This window comes from Glossina fuscipes, unplaced genomic scaffold (genome assembly GCF_014805625.2).
Source record: "Glossina fuscipes isolate IAEA_lab_2018 unplaced genomic scaffold, Yale_Gfus_2 28, whole genome shotgun sequence".
Classification (NCBI taxonomy): domain Eukaryota; kingdom Metazoa; phylum Arthropoda; class Insecta; order Diptera; family Glossinidae; genus Glossina; species Glossina fuscipes.
This window is the reverse complement of record NW_023998423.1, coordinates 4,290,188-4,316,422: the sequence shown is the minus strand read 5'-3', so window position 1 is coordinate 4,316,422 and position 26,235 is coordinate 4,290,188. Positions and strand designations below refer to the sequence as shown.

The 26,235-nt window shown below is 35.5% G+C and overlaps 1 long non-coding RNA gene and 1 pseudogene across 1 annotated transcript in view; one reads left to right on the top strand and one right to left on the bottom strand.

Annotated features, from left to right (window-relative positions):
• Positions 1-36: 36 nt before the first annotated feature.
• Positions 37-2,562, bottom strand: LOC119636292 (annotated as a pseudogene).
• Positions 2,563-5,767: 3,205 nt separating this feature from the next.
• The window catches only part of LOC119636806, a 29,260-nt gene continuing 8,792 nt past the window's right edge, over positions 5,768-26,235 (top strand). The window contains exons 1-2 of the long non-coding RNA XR_005247183.1: positions 5,768-5,808; positions 6,303-7,349. This is a non-coding gene — a long non-coding RNA (uncharacterized LOC119636806). The remainder of the gene's footprint in view (positions 5,809-6,302; positions 7,350-26,235) is intronic.

Below are 26,235 nucleotides of genomic sequence, written 5' to 3'. Positions count from 1 at the left end.
AAAAAAAAACCAGGAAGCTTTTAACACCAATTTTCTTATACACTTATGGCATCAAATTCTTATTTTCTATATTAAAAACTTTCCATGGATTTCTATTTAATTAATTCTACTTGATTATACTAACGGGATTACAAATTTTGACAAATACGCTTGTTAAGTTAAGCGAATGTATGAAATTGTAATGTGCTCTTCTCATTGGATGGGGTGTAGCAACCACCTAACACAATAACAAGTTGTTTATTCAGTATTAATACAATCTCAACTAACTTCTTCGAAGAATAAGAAACAAACTTTTGTTTAATTTTTCTTATTATTATATACTTTATTTTCATTTGTCGGATAGTATTTTGCCGTCTGTTTTGTTTATATTAATCTCATGCGATAAGAAATTGTACAACTCTCTCATTTCAAACTAAATTCACTGGAACGGACTAAGCCATGGATTCTGATAATCCAATCCAACCATAAAACCTACGACTGTAGTAGTCGTTGGTTCATTGAGGTGATATAGAAACGAACCACCATAGATTTATCCAAAGGCCAACATATGGTGTACTCCACTAAACCAGGTCTAAGGTAGGTGTAAGAGTATTAAGAATAGTAATACATTTTTATTATTTTCTAAATCCTACTGATGTATTTCCGGTTGTATCTCCCAAACTTCTTTTAATCCTATGCCATACGTTTGGTGTTGGCTGCCTTCGTTCAAATTAAATTGTCGCATAATTTGTTTAGTTAAATGGCCGCGACATCCCTCCGCAAATATAGTAGTTTTAGCATGTAACTCCATTCCTCGTGCAAAGGTATCTTTTGGTGAACCGTCTTTGGCTATGCCCACATCATTCGTGGTTACACCCTTAACACTGCCATCTTTATGGAAGAGTACCTCTGCGGCAGCACAACCTGGATAGATTTCAACCCCCAAAAGCTTCAGCTTGTTCGCCCAACCACTTAACCAAATGGCCTAAACGCACCACATGGTTGCCATGATTATCCATATAGGCCACTCTTTAAATATGGGTATTAATATACGTCCAGCATCAATTAGATATGAAAAAGAATCCTTTGTCACTGGGGTATTTAAGGGAGCACCCATTTCTTTCCAATTAGGAAACAATTCATTAATTGATACTGGATGTACTACGGCACCCGACAATATATGACCGCCCATTTCGGCTGCCTTTTCCACTACACATATGCGTATTTCTTTTTGCTGCTCTGCAGCTAGCTGTTTGGCACGAATAGCAGCGGACATTCCTGCAGGTCGACCGCCCACAATCACCACATCTACTTCGGCTATAAACCGTTCCATATTGACTCCTAGGAAAAAAGAAGAGCTTTAGTAACAAACTTTACGTATAGTTTATTATCTGTATAGTAATCACATACCTTTCCATCGTTCATCATTGCCCCGCGGATGTATTGTATAATGTGTTATTATCTTTGGATATTTAACCGAATCGGAAGCACTACGTACAACGATGGGAGTAAAGAGTTTATTAACTGAAAAAAGTAATTTTTTTTAAAGTACTTTAATAAGTATTTATATGAATAGCTCTTTTAAATACATACGCGAATGTTGATGTGCAGATGAAGGTTGTTAAAAGTTTACAAACAAACTTAAAAATCTCAAACTCAATTAATAATTTAGATTAATGGATAAACTACAGACGTCTTTAACATTGAATTGAAGTTTTACACACACGCCATGTTACACAAATATCAAATATTTCAAAGCACTGATATGGTTTTACTATCATTGAAATGATAAGTTAACGTTTTAAAATAAAAATTTGAAAACGAAAAAATATTACACAGTTATTTATTCAACAATTAACTTATAATAACTTATAATAAAATATTTCCAGAGAGATGTATAACAGTTTCGTTATAAAACTGATAATATTAAAAAAAGGGGTTATTACGCCTAGTTCGAGTTAAATGCACTATCACTCTGTTCCTCTGTCCTTCTGTCTTTATTATTCTTAATACTGCAAACTTGACTACTTTCCTCGGAATCGGCGGTCAATAGGTTTGAAATACCTCAGATATCTATCAAAAATTTTATGAAAGCAGTTTATCGAAAAGGAAATGGTTTACGGATTATAGGAAACAAAAATACAGCAACGTTTACTTTTGTTTCCTCTCAAAAAGATGACCGAGTCGCAATTTTATACAGTGTTGCAAAGTTTCACATATGTTCGATTGAAATTATCAATTCATCGTGAATGCTTCTGTTATGCAAAAATATTTCTGAGAGTTTGGCGTATTTACCAGATATGAAAAGAGCGATGACAAATAACTTCTCTTTTTAATTTTGTTTCCGAGCCGATAGCCTGTGTTGCTAGTGCTCAATGTCTTTTTTTAGTCTAAGAATTCATTTCATTAGTCTAAAATTAAAATAATAATAATAATAATTTTGTTTCCACACTTTTTATAGGTTTTTCTCGTTTATAAAAATTTACTACTTGCAAATAACTAAAGGTAAGAAAGCAAAACAAAGTTGTGTAATGTATTTAATATAGCTGTTCAATTTTACCGCAAATTACTCTTAGTCAACATATTTACTTTAATTCATTTTTATAACATAAATTTTATTGTTAATGTAAGCAATTCAATAATTTCGACTTGCATAAGCATTTACGTAATTTTTGTTAGCATATTCTTTTCGTATGACCTAATTTTAATTGTTAATAACATAAGCGTTATTTGTAATGATGGTTTAGTATATAAGATACACTGTAGCATATTCAGAGGGCTTTTAACAAAATTTTATCTGCTCGCCGTGATAGAAGGGTTCAAACGATAAATTAGCCCTAGAGAACTTTTAAAATTGTTAGGTGTTGTAATTGGAAGTGTGTGTGTGTAAGCGTGTAATGAGTAAACCTACTTCGCCAGCCAGTAACAAACAAAGTGAATTAGTTAACAAACATTTTAATATTAAGAATAATCAATATCAATAATTAAAATAATGACAATTGTGTATAAGACAAAATCACTAATTGTTGTTTAGGTAAAAAAAATGTGAATTAAAATTTTAATATCAAATAACTAATTTAATTAGCAGTATAATTCAACTCACCTTTTTTAAGACTCGCCAAATGTACATTCGCGTTATGAATTAAAAAAGGAGTTTTTATAATTTTAAAAGAAATAAATTAAACAGATTAAAGGACTAGTAAGAGTAAAATTAAAATTAGGCCTTAGATTGTGACAATCAGTAACATTCAATTGATGAACTGCATCGTTGCGTTTGCGTTGGGAAACCAGTCAAACAATTGCTTTCTTGACTATGATTATAATTTTCGCATCTATTTTAAACGAACGGTACTAGTTTCCACAACCGAAAGCATATTTCTGATCTTGGCATAGCTCTGGCGCTGGGATTTTTTAAAAGTCCCCACTTTCGAAAGAGATGGTACAACTTTGTCGCCACGTCATATTTTGGGAATTGAGCTTTGTAGACTGGGAGATGATAAACAGTCAAATTATGAGGTGGAATAGAGTCAGAGTCTGTGGTGTTGTTCTTTGAGTGCGATGAACTACACAGTGGGAGGTAACGTTGTTTCTTTTCCCAAGCCGCAATGTTTCACTTTTTCAGATAATTCAGTTTTTTTTCTGAATATAATTCACTTTTTGTCACAGCTTTCTTTTTCTGTTTTCGTCAACTTTCTTCTTCTCCTACTTCTTTAACCAATTTTCGTATAGAATCTTGAATTTCACAAGCCCCTTTTTGTATCAAATTACTCTTTCACTTATTTAGAAGTTATTTGTTTGTTTTGCTTTCGCCAGATCTGGATTTATCGAGAAATATTTTATTAAATTTCCTAAAGATTTTCCATTTCTATGCGAAAATTTTTGAACAAATTTTTGTTTGAACTCAGAGGCGTTTTTTTCCACAAAAAAAATAATGGAGTCCGTTTATTTTCAGAAAAATTGGCATGTAAATCCAACAATCAAAACCGACTGACCCTCCAAAAATTCTCTTTTTTCCTTCTTTCAAAAAAAAACATCGCCTACTCACTTTCCTATAACACTCAATCAATTATCAATTATAAATCATTCATAATCATAATCAAGAGTAAATTTCCAGTCATTGATTCTCTTCGGAATTTCTTCCCATCCTAAAAACGTGAAAATCGCGAATTTCGCGAGGCCTAATTTGCGTACAGCCCTAATACAATTTATTCTTAACAGTTGCTTTAATTTTCGTTAACTTTGCGAGTTTTGTGAAAGTTTAACCAGAGAAAATGTTCGTTTGGGTTTTTCAGTGAATCGTTTTTTTTCGATTTTTTACTTTAGTTTGAGAATTTGTTAAAAACTGCAGGGTGGGAATTGAAGTGGAAAAACATTCACTGGATTTCGCTTAAAGCAATCTGCCTTTCTACAAAGCCAAAGCGAAAGTCGACGTCATCATGATAAGGATTTTGTTTCAAATGCTGCCAGTGATAATGCAGCTTTAAAAAGAATGCAAAAACAACCAGATGGTATTAAAAATTTCAGTTTTTCATATAAGGTTATAGCAGATCTAATCTCCAAAAATATTTCAGTATCTAAAACAAAAATCAATTTGTATGACCACAGAAAAATGTAGCAAGAGCGTTGAAAGTTCTTTAAAAATTAAAAGCGGGGCTTCTCCTGTTTTTCTAGTAAATTAATTTGATAACAGTTTTTACATTGTCTCCTAAAGTGCAGCTTGGAGACTTATGTTTAAGCAGTAAACATGGCACCTCTATCCAACATGTGTTCGATTAAAATTATCAATTTGTAGGTTGTCTCAAGAAAAGGTATTGGTGCAAATTGACAATTCTTTCATTTAAAAAAAAGAAACGCGATAATCGGTCGGACGATGTGGTATCCGATACCTTCGATTTTGTGAGGTCTGCGAAAATTTCAAAATAATAAACTAAATTCAGATGTTGCGGTAAGTTTTTTTCTTTTAATTTGTATTCTGAGTTGCATGTTTGCAGGAAACTTGTGTTCACAGTGCTGATATGACGCTAGCAGGGGAGCGATTTTCCTAATTAATTTCGTGCTTATCATTTCCTTTGGTTTTCTTTTAAAATGATGAATAGAGTTAGGCAGGAACAATAAAGTCTTGTAATTTTAGTTACCTAAGCTAGTGAAAATATAATTGAAGGGAAAACACGTTTTGGAATTTTTTGCGTAGCGGACGGACGAATGGAAAAGCTTAGATCGATTCTAAAAATAATTATGAATCGATTGGTATATTGAAAAGTGAGTCTATAACAAGAATTGGGTAATGCATACTTAAGAAGAGAATTTTTTTTTTTTTTTTTTTTTTTGGTATGTTGAACAGAGATGGACTAAGCCAATAGATTTGTGGCTTATATGTCCAAATAATAAACTGTTGTAATTTTTAGTCACGATTATGTATAAGACGTAACAAAAAAAAAGAGCGGCCGTAATAACTGGAGTGAGCATGTTAAATGTAATTGTGTGTGTGTGTAAGTGTGCTTGTTGAGTTCTTGAAAGTCAGACAGTGTTGCAAACTTTGGCTGAAAACGTAAAGGAATGTCATGGTAATTGAAAATGATTGAAAAAAGAAAAAACAAAAAAAAAGGAAAGAGGAGGAAAAAGAAAAATTCTAAAAGGATAAATTGGCTTTTCTAATAAAGCAAGTTAGTTCCCCGAGATGGCGTACATTTTTTGCTGCAAAGAGATCGAGGAGATAGCCATATAACTTGAAGAAGCTAAAGGAATCTCTAATGCCATCAAGCCTGTGACATCTGAAGATTAGATGCTCAGCAGTCTCAACAACATTGCAAACTTCACAAACATCACATGGTATAGCACGAATCATTTTTAAATAAACTTTGTCATAAGTGTGACCACTCATGAGTCTATAAAGAATTTTGATTTCCCAGGAATTAAAAGAAGATACAGAGAAGGGTCTGAATTGAAATGTGGGATTTAATTTATAGAAAAGACGATTGGATTTAACGCGCGCAATTACTATAACAAGAATTGGGTAATGCATACTTAAGAAGTAAGAGAATAATACACTTTTGTCTTGGCGCATAGGTCATCGCCTATGATTTGATACGGATATAGAATCTTTGAAGTTTACTTCTAATTATTGCAAGCATTTTAACAAAACGACCTCAACTTACGGTGTATAACCCCAAATGCGTTTTGAATTATATCAGAAAAGATTTGTGTTTCTTATGATGTAGACATTGCTAGCTTTTATGGTGAAAAAAATTTTGCAAAATTGCTCAATCAATTTTCGCTGGTATCAATATTTAATGATTTTCCACAATTTTTTCTTATCCATTCAGGATTGTTATCTCAACCAAATGGTGACGTAGAAGCAGCTTTTGCTTAAGAGCCCCAACCGCTTCATAAGCTCATATTTGCGTAAAGTGAAAAATGGTTTCAAACAAATGGAAATCGACATAACAAGTCGTGTAATCTACTTGAGAGACATTCTTTGTTTAAACGTTTGCAATTACTGCCTTCACTGCCGGCTAAACTGAAAACTTTAATATGAAGCTCAAGATGTTCAATATTATGCAATCCACAAAAGTATTTTGGCAATATGAATTCAGCTTGATGATGATTGTGATTCCATAATCCAACCTTTAAAGAAGATATTAAAGCAAGAATTTCAAACTGGAAATCTGTTACAAAAGCTAATTGAAATATTCTTACTGCAGAAACGATGAATTCTTCTACTTCTACACGTTTGCATGATCAAAGCAACGTGGTGTAATTGAATCTAGATTTGCGTCATGATGATAAATTTAGATTTCCTTAATGATCTTACTACCGTTTATATTCAGATATTATGGATAGAAAGGAAAGAATTTTTCTGTAGTAGGTTATGAATGACTGCAATACATTTCCACACTTTGATCAAAGGTCGTGCCGACTCTGGTATAGATTCTAATGACACACGAGTAGTGTTTGGAGCCCCATGTTGTCACGTTTTGGCAATGTCTAATATATATTAATCAACGGAATGCACCGAATGTAATAATAAAAATATGCCGGCTGTCATCTGTGGGAAGCTAATAGACGCACTACTACACATCTCGAAATCAATTTCGCAGATAGTTAAACTGTGCAAGGAATGCTTGAGTTGCCGATTCCAGTCTGAACGATGTGATTACTAACTCGTGCGGTTCAGTGAGATTGAAGTAAGGGAGTGATTCAAGTCAGTGCTCCCGGGGGCCGAACGTCCATTTCCTGTTGCATCAGAGTATGAAAGTGACTTATATGTAGAAGAAAGCTTAGTAGCCTGTTTTCCGCGACGTATTATGAATCTGGCGATTTCTTTTGGGCACGGTCCCATTTTTGGAAAACGCAATCGTGCACAAATTTTGGTAAGTAAACCTTTGAACTGTGCCACAACTTTTCTTCTAATTACGGGCTCTCTTCCTAATTATATGAAATTGATTGGAAAAATAGTGCCACATTAACTCATGAAATCGAGACGACCAAATTTATTCAATTAAACACTTCGCGATTGGATCTTAATTAATTAAAAGTGTCCGTCATGCATCGTTCGTTTTCAAGAAGAATGGCCTTTTACTTCGTTAAGATTCCCAAAATCTCATGATGCTGTAAGAATTAGTTTGAAGGCAAAGTTTTTATTTTCTTTTAATATTGATTACCTCATCATTTAGTAAATAAGAAGGACGACATAGGCTTTATTTTACAAAAAAAAATTATTAAGAATTGATTTAAAATTTAATTTTTGATCTCAGAAATTTCATATGCTGTTTTACGAATACAGTTACATGCAGCCACATTAATGAATGGTCTTTAATGGTATAAATGTTTCATTACCGCTGAGTATAGTGTTTCTTTCCAGATTTTGCTGGAACGTGCCGGAATTACGCACTTCCCGTAAATTTGGTTTACGATATATTAAGATAATAATCGAGAACTCAAGCTCGCTATTTTTGTTGCATTATTTGTCCTGAGGTAAATTCTGGCCTCTCCGATTTAACATCGACTTTCGTTTTTGATGCTATCCCTATTGTTTAATAGAGCATAATTTATTTTCTAATAGCTTTACTGACGTTTGAGTGTAATTTGCAGTAAATGGATGGGTGTGTGCATATTTTTGATAAGCAAAGGACCTTGACGGGAGCAGGTGTGAGTTGTATAGAAAATTTGTCAGTCTTTCTTTGATCATTTGGTTCGTAACTTTTAGAAGTACGAGCAGGAGGGATATGGGTCTGAAATTAGTGAAAATTTCAAGATCTCCAGGTTTGGGAATGGGCACTACAGTGGGAAACGTGTTGGTCATCCAGCGATCATTTATAGCAGATAGTAGAGTTAGAAGGCTTGGCACGGGAAGGTTCTTTATCATATCATATTTGATATTTGATTGAATGGAGAGATGTTATCCGTCTGAGAGTTAAGTGCGAAAGCTTTGAAAACATTTGGCAGGGGAACTTGAGCTTTCAACCATTCTAGGTAAAAGTTGTTGTTATGATTATCCCAAATGGGGTGTTTCTATTTCCTTTTGGTAGTACGATGGCCATTCAAAAATTTCCAGAATGGTTTAGTGTTGCTATTTGAGCAAAGATCTCCTTCTAACTGATTTTTTCCATTCTTTTTGGGATAAATTGAAGTCATCAAAGTTAGAGATATTAGGGTATTTAAAAAATTTTTGTTTAGCAGCTTGTAATTTACGGAATTGTGAAATGAGCAGCTTGTTTCACTAACGTTTTGGTGAGTAGGAATCGGAGATGTGGATGTTTGATCTGGCGTTGTTTATTTCTCGTTGAAATGAGCACTGGATGGACTCAACCTGTGGCTCGAGACATATGTGCATAAGATTATTTGGGAGTTTTTTCCTCGAGATAAAATCATTTATTTTGAAAGAGGTAATAAGGGTGGCGCTAAAGAGAATAGGAAGGTGGTGGCTGTTTTCCAGAAAAATTTCTTTTTTGACCTCCCGCTTGAACGTGAAATTGGTTACGTTAGTGAAAGTTAGATCCAATACGCTACCACAACTGTTGGTTGTAGAGTGCACATAGGTTGGGGAATTGTCATTTGGACGGTAGAAATTATTGAATTTCATGATTTCTTGCAAGTCTTTGCCTATATTGTTTGGCTCAGAGTCACCAAAGCAAGGGTGTCTTGCATTAAAATCTCCTGCAATTATGACATTGTGGAAGCTATCGAACATATCACGGAGGCGATTAATGTCATCCCGTAAAGATTGAATAGGAGTGTTAGGTTTGAAATAGCAAGCAGGAATGACCATATTAGGTTTTACGGAAGAAGTTTTGACAATAACAATGTCAGCAGCTGATTTAAAGGGCATTTGTTTGAAGGAGATGCCTTTCCTGACAAGGATGGCAACACCGCCATAGCCGTTACTACTACATTTATAAGCGGAGTTGTAATTTGAGATTTTGAGATCGGAAATGTTGTCGTCGGACAGAAAGATTTCACTCAAAATGGCGAAATCAGTTCGGTTGGAATTGATGAAATAATCCAGCGAATGGGCATTTACGCCTGAAGCTTTGTATGTTGTATTGTAAGAAGGAGGTCATTGAGAGATATTAGGGCATGATGAGACCAGCTCAGATGAATCTTGTTTTAAGAGATCAAATTCTGATTTGAGGGTGAGTATTTCTACTTGTATGGTTTTGAAATTTGGTTCGTGATGAGTGAAAGAATTTTGAAAATCTTCTCCAAGATCATTTCCATTTCAGTAGATTTGTGATTATTGATGAATGTGTGCCTTTCATCAGGAAGGGGGAGCTTTTTGTGCTCGTATGTGCTGCTGCTATGAGTTAAGGGCTTTTTGTAAGATGGTCTTTGCGTAGGTTTGGGAACACTCGTTTTATTTTTGTAGAGATTGTGTTGGAGAATTTTTCCTTATATTCTCTGAAGGATATGTTTTGAATAGTAAGAATCTTGTTTAAATTTTCTTCTCTCCGCAACTCAAGCATATAACCGGCCAGGCCGGTGTCTTGCCACATTTTAGTCATCTGCCTTCCCTACTTTTACTCTATTTTGCGATATGAACAAAACGGCCGCAGTTATAGCATACTTTGACAGAGAGGATGAAATAATCAACCGGGATGTTGCAGAAATTAAATTTTATAAATATAGGGATTATTTTACATTTGAACCCCAATCTTAAGGCTCTTGGTGGGAATAAACATTTCTCTATTGGTAGGGTCCGCCCTAGGCTGACGATGGGAGAATATAATGTATTCACGAAGTACTAGAGCGCTATTTTTTACATTCTCTGTACATAAACTTATCGCCTTGTAAATCATTTGTCTTCGTGTTTCGGCGGATGATGTCGTCACAACGACGTCCGCTACGTAGGAAAACTCTTAGAGGGAATTTATTTATCGTCACTGGCTTCCTTTGTCGATCAGAAGGTTGGCCTTCACATTCTTTTGGAATTTCATTCGAAGTCAGTTGATTCGACTTTGACGTGGTGCTGAATCTCCAGCACCATTTGTGCGTCACTCCCTACGCACGTCAAGTCGGGTGCGTTATTATAAAACACATAATATTTTTCACTGTCATTGCTGATCTGATGTAAGATCTACAAAGCTACAAAAAGCGAGGCGTTAGCGTAAGCAAGGTATTTTGAACCGGTTGACTGAGCCCCTTGTTGTATCAAGAATTTAGCGTTTGTAAGAGGTTGAAAAAGCGTTTTACAATAATATTTTATGGCGAGCCGATCAGCTGGATCTAACTTTTCTAAACTCCTCCTTCCTTCTCCTCCTCCGTTCTCCTTCTTTAGATGACAAATACTTTATTTGTTTATAAACTGGACATCCACGATAATTCGCGCTTTTTTGCAACGTCTTCATTTTTTTGGATGCAAACCGAATTGTGATGAAGATCGCCGCATATTATGCATATTGTGGAGAGGTTGCTGTTCCCTCTTTTGGTGCCAAATTCTTGGCAATTTATACATTGACGCGAATTAATGCGATAATCTGGTTCTTCTTTTACAATATTTTTTCGGTAGTGGAAGTTATTAATCGCGTGCTTCCTTTTTCCCCTTTCTTGAATTCGCTTTTACCAAATTCTAGCTCGATCTGGAAAAGTGGTTGTGCGATTTTATCTCTGTTTGTTATATTATATGTAAACTTCGCCTTAAGTCCCTTCTTTGTTAAATTCGCTGCGATTTCAGTGTTGGGACACTACTTTCTATGCCTTTTATGAGACCGTTTGCTCTCCTCAAGAAATATGTGTAATAATTTTTGTTCCTATTATCCAGACACTTAACTATTTTCTTGTAGTTCTTTTCAGTGCGCAAATGCAACGTTATCTTCCTCGATAGTACCTCCGGCGATGGCTTTTGTAGCCGTGAAACATTGGTTTCCAAGAAATTTATAACAAACAAAAATGCCTAGAGCTTCGTGTTTTTGTATATTTTGTATTAATTCTGGAAATTATTGGTTGAACATTGACGAAAAAAAAACCAGTACTGCGATGTGGTGACTCGCGACTCGATTGTTGTTATAATGAATTTATTTCCACAGAACTTTGCTTTGTTAAATTTAATTTTTCCGCGATCTGCAGAAAAATCCCCTTTTGGGTAACGGCAGCCAACCTTATGAGCCTATAGGACCAGTTATTAGTTCCAAAATGTCTCTTCAGTCATCTCTATCATATTGAACTTTCCAAACACTCAGTCGTATCAGTCGTTCAGGGAAAGCGGCCAGGCTATTCGCTATCTTTAGAGTCCCGAAAGTCTTTATTTTATCAATTACGGACTTACCAGTTTGGTTGAATTATTTAATGCACTCGCGTTGGATTGTCAATTTTCTTCTTTTTTTTAGATTACTTAAAAAAAGTCTTTACTTTATATTGTTATACACATTTTTTTTAAAATTTTTAAATTTACTTACTACAAAAAAACGTTCCCAACAAAAAAGAAAACTTGACATCCCAAAAAAAAAATAAAACCAACGCCTACTTGTTTTTCTACATGGTACTACTGAAAAACCAAGGGGTTGCCAAGTTTATTTATTCCAATTCATTTTTTAACATTTCGTATAAATTTTGATAATTACCTGATTTTCTTAGCGTAACTAGTACTATTCTAAGAATATATCTTTTGTCGGGTTAAGATTTAATTCTTTCGCTATTAAACATTAATATTTCTTTCTATTACGACTAACAAGCCCCAAAAAAAGGAAATGACAAAATAAGAGGTTTCTTTTAGGTTTTTGTTTTTGCTTAAGTCTAGAGTTATTTAAAATTCTTAAAAATTACTTACATCTAACGTATGCCTACGTACAATTATTGCGAAGTGTTATACACTAAGTTCGGCAGACCATACAGATTTTTGCTTCTATGATAGAAGTAAAACTTACTGTTTATGGTTAATGCATTGGCATTTTTAAGCATTAGTAGGAAGTCCACGCTTTGGTATGATTGCCTATATAGTTCTTCTTCGGTACTGGTACGAATACACTCTTGCACAATTGTATTCTCTAAATAGGTGCATCTCTACAAACACTTGACGGCTGCAGCTACTCGGAATGTGTCTTTTCTGTTGATGTTTGCTGTTTTACGATGGTTTCCTGAACGAGCCATATGGTATTTTATAGGGCTTTAGGTTACAGCATTGGCTCAGGATCTTCCTCCCCATTATCTCCATTTGATGGAGAGACGGAAGATATCTTTTTTTTGTTGTTTGTATTAAAGCGTACATCTTAAGTGTATTTATGTAGTGGACATAGACCTTTAACTGGAATGGATTTAAATACATCGAAATTTCGCAGACGAGTTATATCGGAATTACGGTGAAGAGATTAGAGCCATATTTAATAAATCAAACGCAATAGAGGGTTTAGTTTTGTTTAACACTTCGTACATAACGGTATTTCCGAACAAAGAATCGTCTGAGAGTATTGTTGATGCTGTCGAATGTCTGGAATGGGAACAACAAAATATATTACACATCTCAAAAATAAAGTATATCCATACTCAGCTAAGCTGACATACAAAATGGCTAAGGAAACAAAAATGAGATTCCCAGTGAAACTATGTGCATCTCAGATAGATCTCCTTGATAACAAATGAAATTGTCAATAATAAGAAGTGCACTTACCAGTCAATGAACTTACTTTCTTTGTTAGATATGTTGAAAAAATTTTACCAGAAAGCAGTTAGGTGGTTTTTTCCTTTACACCGTTTATAAAAAAAGTACCATGTAATGTCCGGATATTGAGCAACAGTAATTGCAGGTCCTACAAGAGTCACTAAGGGGTTACGGATTAAAATCGCTGCTAACTGAGCAACCTTGTTAACTTGGGTTTCATTAAACCACTGCACAAGTGTGGAATGAGTGACACTTCCATATCTTATGATTAATTCGCAGATGGCGTTGAATCCAGCCACATGGGGTACCCGAGATTGTTGTATTTTTCGGGTTAATGTATCCAGTCTAGAAGATTTTGCCAACTGGTGGTTGTAAAGGCTACGATATTCAGATGTATGATTGTAAACATGCATAGCCATCGCAACCAGTCCATGAGCTGAGATCCACCCATGTGCACCTGCATCATCATGTGCACAATAAGCGGTCAAGAAGTAACCAACATCCCTTGTGTAAGTCTCTCCACGGTTGGCCAGAATAGCTGCCCCAAGAGGTGATTGACCAAGTGTTACACCACTTCGAGCACATCACGCAATACGTTTAGATCATTAAGACGTTGCATTATTGTTAACACGAATGATGTATGTTCAAGAAGCAATACAATAGAATTTTTCAAACACTAGATGTTACGGTATTGGTATTAAATACCAATTGTTATTATATCGATCGAAAAAGAGTTATTTTCTAAATCGATTGAAACCTGTTTGCTCATTAGTCTGATATCTGCCCATGCATTTTTATGTTAAATCTTGAGATTGCCTTATTTGAAATATTTTGATAAAAATTATAACACTACGTATAACAATATGTCTAAATACAAACAATATTTCATATAGATTTTATTTGATCTGAGATATGTATACAGAATCCATTGTGCAGTTGATATATCCGGTTTGTGTGCGTCTTATTAATAAAAATATGGCGTTAGCGTGCAATAACAATATGTGATTTAAAAAAACACAATGGCGAATATAACATCACGGCGGACATACCTGTTGTTGTAAGCCGCCAATATGAATATAACGCAGATGTTCAATTTGCGCTGAAGTTAAAAGTGGAAACTGAAAGTTCCAATTCTCAGTACACTTTTTAGTGAAATGTTTTCAATTTTGACATTGGAAAGATCGTCAGAGCTATCTTCAATCGATAATGCTTCATTTGCCATTGCCACTAAATCTGCATCATTTATTTCGTCGTCCGTAACTAATTCTCGAATATCATCCATAGTCATTTCGTCAAATCCATTGCCTCTTATTACAATTTTGAACCGTCCGCCACTACTAACCGTGTACCACTGCCTTGATTCCACCAGTATCTTGATGAAACATTCGTACATGGAGAATGTTAATAGCCCTAGACGGCCCCTAAAATCTCCCAATTTTAATTTGTCGATATTTGGCAGTCTTAAATACGCTCAGGCAAGCCCCTTTCTCTACAGAAATTAGAAAGAGGTGTTATGTCCAGCCGCTCCTCTGAAGCATTCAAGGGGTAGGATTTCGTTGCCCCGGTCGTGCCACTGCACGGGAGACATTGACTTTTGTCGTCGTCGTCATTTTATTGCTTTACCTTAGGCCACCAGTCCCAAACTGCATAGATTAGCATGGGAAGAATTATGATGGTATAAGACTAGTAGATCATTTTTAGGCTTATACAACGTGTTTTACAGTAAAGGCGTTGACAGGCAAAAAGTACTCTAGTCGCCATTTCCGTTAGGCGTCTTATAGGAAGAAAGATGAATGAATTTTATCTCGTTTGAAGAGTTAAGCACAACGTCTTGTAGGTGGACGTTTTCCAATGATAATTTCCTCTTTTTCGAGAAGGCACCAGGATCGGTTTTTGTGGATTAATGTGCAATCCTTTATCCTACCACCACTTGTGGATTATGCTTAAGACTTTTTGCATACGTTTCGTAGATGTAGGTGTTTGTAAAGGCGGTCGCATGGTTTCAGTCTGCAAATATTCTAAATTGTTATTTAAAAGAAATTATTTTTTCTCGATCAATTAGAGTTCTTTTTAATAAAATTGGAGAAACACAGATTACAATAGTTGATATTAATAAAAAAATATGAATTGTCATTATTTGAAAAAAGAAAGTAAATTACTTTACTTTTCTTGCATAACATGTTTGTTTTGTTTGCACAGAAAGCCGTTTTCTTGTTTTTTCCTCTACAGGTTAAAGTCTATAGCTTGGTTAGTTTCCACATTTTGCATGAATTTTGATTGGGACTGGACATTTTTTGTCGCTTGCCACACGACCTACTACGCAATTCACTGGGAGTCCCTTTTGGTTTTTACTTCACCCGTTGTTGGGTCGGTGACCATTTTTTCAACTAATTTCTGCCTTTTTGGTGGAGTTAAACATTTTCCTGGGCCATAATCCGCACTGTAATTGACGCAGCGATACGGCATTTGGCAATTTCTACATTGCACTGGACCTGATTGTGCATGTTTTTTAAAATTAATTTTGTAGTTAAGTACGTACTTAATTTTAAAAAATTCTTGCACGTTAGATTTCCTATCTAGTTGGATTATCCACCTATCCCTGTTGCTTTTAATAATCTTTATGATGTTTATGTCTATTGCCAGATTGTTGAGGTAAGATTTAACTTCCTCCTCATCGTATGTATTGGAAAGTCCAACCATTTTGATGGTATATGGCTTAGCTTCTACTGGGGTGCACGTAGAGTACTTGTATTTTAATTTTTGCAGGTGAGCTACCGCCTTGCAGTGATCTTCGTAATTAAAAACAATTATAACTGTCATGTTTTTATTTGCCAACTTCAATGAAAAGTTGTTGCGGTTGAGGATCTTCTTAAGATCACTCGTAATTAACTTCATGTTTACATTATAGCATATTATCGCTGGAGCACGTTTCCGAGTTTTGGCGTTCGCTTACATTTCATTAGATTTGAAAACTTTCCTGATTTGAGCAGGCTTTTGTTGCCCACTACCGCTGGGATCATCGTTGCGGGTTTTTTTTGATCATTCGTTACGCTTTCATCTGCACGGTTGACCTTTGCAGGATCTTCGTCCTCATCGTTGCTGAACTGCATGTCGTTGTCGTTGTCAGTGTCTTCTTCTTCGAGGGTTTGAAATAGTTTCATTTTATTTTCCAGCTCATTTTTCTGAGCTTTCAGATTGTTATTTCCTTCATGTAAGAGAGTGCTGCTTTTTTTCACTTTGAGTTTGGTTTTACTTCGTAGCACCTCACTGAGTGTAAAATGATACACGATGATGTGAAAGATCAAGGGTATTGTGCATCGCACTTTTATAGCTACCATCTTGCGTTGTCACGGTCTTAGGTATATCGGCAGAGCATTTATATTTTCCTGACAAAGAAAAAGATGAATAGGTCCCGTCGGTTGTCTACCGTCCGTCTGTCCACCGTAAGTCAGTCTGTAACCGTCTGGAGTCCTCCCTACAGTGCCATCATATGCACACCCCTTCGTCTCAGCCACAGCGGTGGCAGCTCGCGGTTAGCCACTCATCGGGGACAAAAAAAATTAAATAGACTAAAATGACTTACAATACAAGCATCGGCGTCGGTGCACTGTCGGCCGCGGTAGCTGCTACATCGGCAATCCCTCCTCCTCTTTCTAATAAGCCTTTTCCACTCCAATAAAAACTCTAATTTCCATTGCTGTGTGTGTAGGTGCACGCGTGTAAACGCTGTTTGCAATAATAAACTGGGATCTTTTTGATGATAATGTTGAAGAACTTTTTTTATTAGCAATTTCCCGAGTTCTTGTAAATAATTTTTGCAATATTCTTTGTCTTATCTAATTAATTTCTCTTCCTTCATGTAAGAGAGTGCTGCTTTTTTTCACTTTGAGTTTGGTTTTACTTCGTAGCACCTCACTGAGTGTAAAACGATACACGATGATGTGAAAGATCAAGAGTATTGTGCATCGCACTTTTATAGCTACCATCTTGCGTTGTTTAAAGGTGTGCTTGTACCTGTTACGAAATGGTATGCATATCATTCTATGCATGTGTTATAATGTGTACATTGATTAGTATAAGAATACGGTTATTGATTGCCTATGGCTATAATTGAGTTTATGCACAATAGAAGTGCATGAGTGAAAAAATGGTTTTGGTGAGATCAATACGTATATATATTTATTGAGAGTAAAGTTCATGCTATATATTTGTGGAAGCAATGCACGCTTAAATGCGTATGCATTGCATGTTTAAGCATATTAGCAGATATAAGAAAATAATTGTGTATAATTTAGCAATGTGATTGTTTCGGGTAGACAACAAAAAAAATCGTCAATTTGCAGCAGCTAAGCAGTAAATAATAAAAACATTTCAATGTTTTGCTTTAGCATACTGGCGTAAACGTTAACAATTTGGAGTGAATATAAGAACAAGGGCCTGTTTTGGGTATAAGAATGGAAGCGAGCGTACGAATAAAAGAAATTGCCCAAGCAGTAAAGATGAGGACGTTGAAGTACATACGTATTAATAATTCCACGTACATTCTTATAGAGAAGAGTAGGTTTAGGCATATTGATAAGGACAACCGTGTATAACATGGATCAGCATATGTTTCGGCGGCGGTTGGCGCCTTCACTTTAGCGGCGATTTATGCCTTTATTTCGGCGGCGATCGGCGTCCTCGTTGCGACGCCCCCTTCGCAGCTGGTTTATTGCGTCGCTGATTGGACGCCAATCGGTGTCGAGGTCTCTCTTCTTTGTCCAATCGCGGAATTTTGCTAAAAAAAGGAAAAACTTTAATTAATTTGTAATGTAAATGAAAAAAAAAAAAATTTTTACCACTCAACTTATTTTCCTTGTTAGATATATTGAAAAATTTTAACAAAAAAATTTATATATATAATTTTATATATATACATATTTTTTTATTTCGCAATTTTTTATCTAATTTTTTTGTGATAGATTTCGTTTAGTTCCTTAATTGAAACCACTGCTCTTTGCGCTTGCAAAATTTCTTTTGCTTGCACAGAAAGCCGTTAACTCGATTTCACGAATATCGAAGAAACTCATAAAATAAAAATATCATATGTAAAGCTCGCACAAATATAAGAAAAGTGTCAGTTTTGGAAAAAAATCTTCTTCTTTGACACATTTGCAACAGGCGGGTATTTGAGATACGTAAATTGCAGATAAATCAAATTTTATGATCACGTTATCTTTTTTTTTTTTGTTTGGATTAAAGCGTACATCTTAAGTGTATTTATGTAGTGGACATAGACCTTTAACTGGAATGGATTCAAATACATCGAATTTCGCAGACGAGCTATATCGGAATTACGGTGAAGAGATTAGAGCCATATTTAATATATCAAACGCAATAAAAGGTTTAGTTTTGTTTAACACTTCGTACATAACGGTATTTCCGAACAAAGAATCGTCTGAGAGTATTGTTGATGCTGTCGAATGTTTGGAATGGGAACAACAAAATATATTACACATCTCAAAAATAAAGTATATCCATACTCAGCTAGGCTGACATACAAAATGGCTAAGGAAACAAAAATGAGATTCCCAGTGAAACTATGTGCATCTCAGATAGATCTCCTTGATAACAAATGAAATTGTCAATAATAAGAAGTGCACTTACCAGTCAATGAACTTACTTTCTTTGTTAGATATGTTGAAAAATTTTACCAGAAAGCAGTTAGGTGGTTTTTTCCTTTACACCGTTTATAAAAAAAGTACCATGCAAAAGTAATTGCAGGTCCTGCAAGAGTCACCAAGGGGTTATGGATTAAAATCGCTGCTAACTGAGCAACCTTGTTAACTTGGGTTTCATTAAACCACTGCACAAGTGTGGAATGAGTGACACTTCCATATCTTATGATTAATTCGCAGATGGCGTTGAACCCAGCCACATGGGGTACCCGAGATTGTTGTATTATTCGGGTCAATGTATCCAGTCTAGAAGATTTTGCCAACTGGTGGTTGTAAAGGCTACGATATTCAGATGTATGATTGTAAACATGCATAGCCATCGCAACCAGTCCATGAGCTGAGATCCACCCATGTGCACATGCATCATCATGTGCACAATAAGCGGTCAAGAAGTAACCAGCATCCCTTGTGTAAGTCTCTCCACGGTTGGCCAGAATAGCTGCCCCAAGAGGTGATTGACCAAGTGTTACACCACTTCGAGCACATCACGCAATGCGTTTAGATCATTAAGACGTTGCATTATTGTTAACACGAATGATGTATGTTCAAGAAGCAATACAATAGAATTTTTCAAACACTAGATGTTACGGTATTGGTATTAAATACCAATTGTTATTATATCGATCGAAAAAGAGTTATTTTCTAAATCGATTGAAACCTGTTTGCTCATTAGTCTGATATCTGCCCAAGCATTTTTATGTTAAATCTTGAGATTGCCTTATTTGAAATATTTTGATAAAAATTATAACACTACGTATAACAATATGTTTAAATATAAACAATATTTCATATAGATTTTATTTGATCTGAGATATGTATACAGAATCCATTGTGCAGTTGATATATCCGGTTTGTGTGCGTCTTATTAATAAAAATATTGCTTTAGCGTGCAATAACAATATGTGGCTGGAGCATGATTCCAGTATGCGTCATTGTGATATTTTTCTAGAATATCGTTGATTTCGGACTGATTATTTTTGTCTATGATTATCACCCTTTGGAGTAGCGCTACTCTTATTTTTCTTAATATTTTGTTGCCCATTGTTTTAAATTGATTTTGCGATACAGATTCGAAAATCTTCTCCTTTGTTGACAATTTGAATTTTGACATTCTTATTATACCGGCTTCTGTTTCAAGCCTTTGGAAAAACTGAGCTAAGTCGAGTTTTCCATTGGTATACATGTCGTTTATTTTGAATTTGCAATTGTTTTTCTCCCCTTTTTCATAGAACATTTGTCGGAGTCAAATTTTTTTTGCACAAATTTTCTTACGTCATTATCGTTAACGACTTGATAGATTTTGGGTTTCGTATTTTTATGCTTATTTACTCATTGCTCCTCTGAGCAGTTGTTCTTCTGTCGTGTTGCCGATCTTGTTATTACTCTATGTATTTTATTGTGTATTTCTTTGAGGTCTTTAATTGTTATGCGGGACAGGGCGTCGGCTATGTGATTGTCTTTTCCCTTGAGGTATTCTACCGTAAAGTCGTATTCCTCCAAGTCTAGTCGTAAACGCGTAAAAAATGATTTCCCCTTGCCGGGTCCCGGGATATTGGTTTCTTGGGATGGAGGGCTCATGTGGCTTAGTGCGAGTTTATTTAGGGAGATTGAATTGAACTTTTAGTGTCTCGTTGCCTTGTTTTGTATACTTTTTCTTTAAGTGTTTTTTATGTAGCAGGTGTAGCGTTATTAAAAGGTGAGTAACGGTTAAAATTATGAAGAGAATCATTAAATATTTTATTAATTCTAATTGGGGTGTGTGGTCAGTTGCTTCTATGTTGTTAATAACGTTAGGGTACTTAATTTTGGTTTGTGCACCCCCCATTAATATATGTATAAAAAAAAATTTCGGATATAGTTGGGTAGAATTTCGCGTTATTTCATATAATTGACTTAAATAATAATTTTTATATTAATTAGTTGCAGCTTATTATAATAATTATATACTTTGTATAATCAGACGACTTTTATACCTGTGGTTGATTAATGCGATAGCTGCGAATGTCGGCTTCGTACGTTCTGCTCGTCCGGAATGAGGCACTCAGGCACGGTGTATAGCGCATCCTTTCTTCGTTCTCCGCTAGTTGCAAGTTTTTTGTAGGCAGTAGTAGTCGTTTTTGTTTTTTTTGACAAACAAGAAAAATTTCACAGATTAAAAAAATTTTTTTTTCACAGTCTTGGCTCTTCATAAAGGGTCGCTGCTTCTCTTTGGTTAGTTTAATTTAAAAAGTTTAGCCGTATTTGTCTCAATGTACTTTTGTTCTTTATTAGTGTATGAGTTTCTGTTGTTGGTGTAACGATTGTGTGAATTTTTCTTTTGGTAATTTATTCTCATTACCTGTGAGTTTATTTGAGTCGCACTTTCGTATTGTAGCGCAATATTAATTGCTTCTGAAAAGGTTTTTCGTTGGGCCGCAAAGATAGTGGGTTTAATATAGTCATCGAGACCGTTTTTGAATATGGTTAATGCATATGTATCGTTGATATGTTCAGAATTTTGTGTTTGAAACCTGTGATTGTGCCTTTTTGTGTTGTTTGGCTTAAAAGTGAGTGTAGTTGTGGTATTGTTTGATTTGTTTTAAATTTATTTTCGAGTGTACTTTTTAGTTGTTGTAGTGTTGTTGGGATGTTGTTTGCAAGGGCGGTTTGGACGTTTGAGGAAAGTTTGCAATAAAAGGTGTACTCTATTAATTGTGGTTTGGCTTCTTCTTTTAGGGTTCTGTTTATTATTTCAACAACTTTTAAGAAGCAGTTGATGTCTTTGTAGTTGCCAGTGAAAGTGGGTATGGATTTGGAAGCTATTTCTAAATTGAAATCCATTTTTGATTCTATTATATTGTCCGTTTTACTTGGATTTATGTCTTCTAGTGATTCTTTGGTAGCTTCGATTTCTAACAGTTCTTTTGCTGTGTTATATTTTTTTTTAAATGCTTCTATTTTACTCACTAGGTTTGGTTGCTCAGGTTTAGTGTTAGCTTCTAATATGTTACGAACTCTGGTTCTATAATTTTCTAATTCTTCAAGTTTATTTTCGATTGTTTCCTTTTTGTAAGTTTTATTTCCTAACTTTCTGAGGTTGGAAATTATTCTGTCTATGGAGATATTAATCTCGTCTATTCTTTCCATATTTTGCATGTATGTATAAAAATTTTTTTTTTTTTTTTGTATTTTTATAAAATCATTCTTGAACTTAGTTTGGTAAGATTATAAAAAAATGTTTATTTTATTGGCTAGTTTTCCTTTCTTGGAACCATCTTTCTAGTTTGTCGATCTCTCTCCAATACTGGGAGGAGATGTTCCATGGGATGGGGTGTTGGACGGCCTTTTTGAGGAAGTTGAGGCGTTTTCTGTTTTTTATTAGTTTGCCTCCTCTTTTTTTTTTTGGGTGGTATTTCAGTCAACTGGGCTTCTTTTCGGGCGTGCTGTCTTTCTAGATATTCTTGTATCGTAATTTTTATTCGACCTTCCGACGGCATGCTGTGGATGGTTGTTTGGCTCAATGATATTCGCGAGTACGATTGCGGGGACGATTGTGCTGGGCGGGATCAGGGCTTGGTATTTGAGAAAAAATAGTGCCTCAGCGGTTGAAAATTTTTGTTTGCCTTAGTAATTATGATGTTCTGGTGCGACAATGGGCAGGATCAGATCAGGATCGGTCGCAGGATCAAAACGTAAAGGAATGATGATGCGCTAATGCGACAATGGGCAGGATCGCCATGTAATAAAAAGGATTGATGTACGCGGTGTAATATAAGTGATGATGTTCTAGTTAGTGTACCGCAGTTTAGCCCTATGCTGCTCGGTTTCTGTGCGCCAAGTCTAACCGTCTCATGGAGTGCCAATGAAGCTCGGCAAGAGACGTTCCCCAACTTTGAACTTGGGCAGATTTAACGCCTTGTATTTTCAGCGAGTTAAACGCTAAGTCGAATTGTTTGATGGCAATTGTTTTGATTAGGGCGCCTGACATCGTATTGCATTTCGTAATGCAATACTCAGCCAGTTGAAGTGCGACAACATTTTTGTTTTACTTTTTTGTTACAGAATTATGCAAATTTAGCATAATTCTGTCGCACTTTAAAGTGGATGCATACGACGGTATGCGATCACACAAATTTCTTTTGTTTGCACAGAAAGCCGTTTTCTTGTTTTTTCCTTTACACCATTTATAAAAAAAATTCAATCTATGGAGAATGGAGAGAGCATAGAGTTGATTTCGATAAATAAAAAAAAATGGTGAAAAAAAAACCTCACCAAATTTTGCATTAATTTTGATTGCGAAGTGTTACACACTAAGCTCGTCAGAACATAGGGATTATTTCTTCTATGATGGAAGTACAATTTACTGTTTATGGTTAATGCATTGGCATATTTAAGTATTAGTAGGAAGTCAACGCTTTGGTATGGTTGCCTGTAAAGTTCTTCCTCGGTACGCATTTTTTCATATTAGCTTATTTTCGTTATTTAATGCTATTTCCAGTGTTGTGGGTTAAGTTGATTATATAAATGACGGAAATCCATAGTGCAAGTAATTGGTGCATGAGTGCTGGAACAGTTAAGAATGTTAGTGATAAATTGTGCAATGTGCAGTGAATATATGTATATATGATTTTTGACATGTAGGTGGTATATAAATTCTTATTGGCCATCAGCATTGTCACCCCTGTCGATGGCAAGGTTGACTAAGGCATGTTTCTCAGCCTCTTAAAAGCGGTGTCTTTAGCACCATAATGTCTCAATATGAGGTCAATTACCTGGTCAGGCCTGATAGTAAAGTCTCCACCACTCTCGACACCTTGTTGCACCCCAGCCCTGTACGTAATTGAGCCATCGTTACCAGTGGCGACATATGACATGTTGTGGGCAGCGAATAGTGATACCAGAGCCGTATCTGCAGCCGCTTGTGCTGTTTCCAAGTTCAGTATTCTATCTGCCATACTTTTTATGTAAGGAACACTCCTGGTCAGCTTTCCCTCGGCGGATGAGACATACTGATCTCGGTTTCTACCAATTCTGCGTCTGGTGTTATACATGATTTCAGTCGCAAGATAGGCAATGTCCGGATATTGAGCAACAGTAATTGCAGGTCCCGCAAGAGTCACCAAGGGGTTATGGATTAAAATCGCTGCTAACTGAGCAACCTTGTTAACTTGGGTTTCATTAGACCACTGCACAAGTGTGGAATGAGTGACACTTCCATATCTTATGATTAATTCGCAGATGGCGTTGAACCCAGCCACATGGGGTACCCGAGATTGTTGTATTATTCGGGTCAATGTATCCAGTCTAGAAGATTTTGCCAACTGGTGGTTGTAAACTAAAGCAGACACCCTCGTTTGATAATCAGGCATGCATCGTTGAAATATATTGCTTATTGGGTATTGGGTTAGCGTTTGCGAGTCAACTGGCTCAACTTCCCGCATGTCAGTGGCATCAGTAGTCAGTATCCACTCGATGCTACTGGTCAGACCACGAAATGTCGTCGTAGTGGATTTGCCGCTTTTATAGGCAAACTGTATAAGGGCCTTATTCCCAAGCAGGCTTCGCTCATGCTGGTATATCGAACACTGCATTGTTGACAAACTTACATAATAAGAACATAGGACGCTACTTTTTCAATGATCTCGCTTACGTCATACTCAATGGGGATATCGCGGATAATTTCAAATCTTTCCATCAAAGATCTCGGAATATAGGTTTTTTTTAAATGGTTATCTTTAATGAAGCTATTAGCGCGCAAAGCAGAGTTAAACAGCAATTTGGATTTGCCCTTACTAACCGTTTTGCGTTCTTTTAAGCCATCAATATTAAAACTTTTAAGATATTCATAAAAAAAAAAGATCAGAAGAGATATTTAAGGTTTGAACCAATACAAAGATATTGCACCGCGCAATGCAGTCAAATAAATTAATTTCAATAAATGAAATGCCTTTGGCACCCAAATCAGAAGTCTTATCAACAACCTGATTATTAAGCACAATTGGGCCAGCAGATGAACGAGTTAATCCCAGCCCTTCCTAATTCCCTTTGGTCGGCATTATTCAAATAATAATCCCCAGTCATTTATATCTGCAATAATCTGATCAGACGCTGTCTCCATAGAGAGACCGGCTGATGTTGTATCAACTGTATTGGATGCTCTCTTGGGTAACACTTACCAAAATGGAGAAGTAAAAAAAAACCTCGCTAATATATATTTGAAAAAAAAAACGAGTTTACGAGATTGTAATTTAACACAAAAGTATAATTTTTCACTTGAAAAAGAAATCACTAAAGATTTATATCAATTATTGTTTGTTTTTATTCTAGTTTATTTTCCTTCACATTAAAATAATGGAATTTCTTTATTTTTATTTACTCTTTTCCCTTTTTCCACTTACACAGAAAAGGCACGTCAGAAAAAATTTTCAGCTGTCGTTTGCTAAAAAAACGTGTTGTTTCGAGTGTTGATTGTGTCATATACATTATATATATTATAATATAATAACTTTGTCATGAAACTCTTGAATTTTTTCTTTTCCTCGCCGCCGAGGATTTAAAAATTTTTCTTTAGACAAAGAAAAAAAATAAATAAAATAAAAATAAAATAAAATGAATGAAATAATAAAAAAACAAACTAAATGAACGAAAAGGTCTGGTCAGTTTCCGGCTGTGCGTCTGTCGCCAGTGGGTCAGTCGGTCATCGTCTAGCGTCGGCCCTACATGGCCACCATGTGCACGCCCCTACACCTCAGCCACAGCGGTGGCAGCGCACGCTTAGCCACACATGGGTAACAACAAAATCGGATAGCTTAAAGGAAAAGATAACATAACTTACAGTACAAGCAAGGTGGTAGTGTTCGTTTACTTGGTGAATATCACTGCTTTCACTGTCGGCTGCAGCTATCCTAGTGCTCCCGATAAGTTGTTGCTGTTGTTGTTGCTTCTGCCTTCAATTTTATTACTTCCCTCTGATTCGTTGCTGGTGGTGTAACAAGGTGATGGTGACTGCTTCACTGGCTGCCGAATAAATTTATGCATAGTAGTTCATGGAGTCACTTCTCTGCATCCATGCACATAAAAGCGGCGATAAATCTTCAGGGCTTTGTTGTAATAAACCAATTAAAAGCCCTTTTTTTGTTTTTCGCATTCATTCATATATTTATTATTCCTTTTTTTTTTTTTTTCCAAATATCTTATGCTGCTTCACTGGCTTATTAACTATAAATTTTTTTGTTAACAATAATAAATGGATTCTAATTAATCAATTATATGTGTAAGTGTTCATTGTGTGTTAAGGGTTTTTTTTTTTTTATTATATATATATATATATATAGCTTACCTTACTGTTAATATTTCCATTAAGTGGGCTGGCTTCATACAAAACTACGTTGTTTTTTTGTAGATGGACAGGACAAATCTTCCAAATTTAAATCCATGTTTTTAATTAATATTTTATATGTACATTTTGCC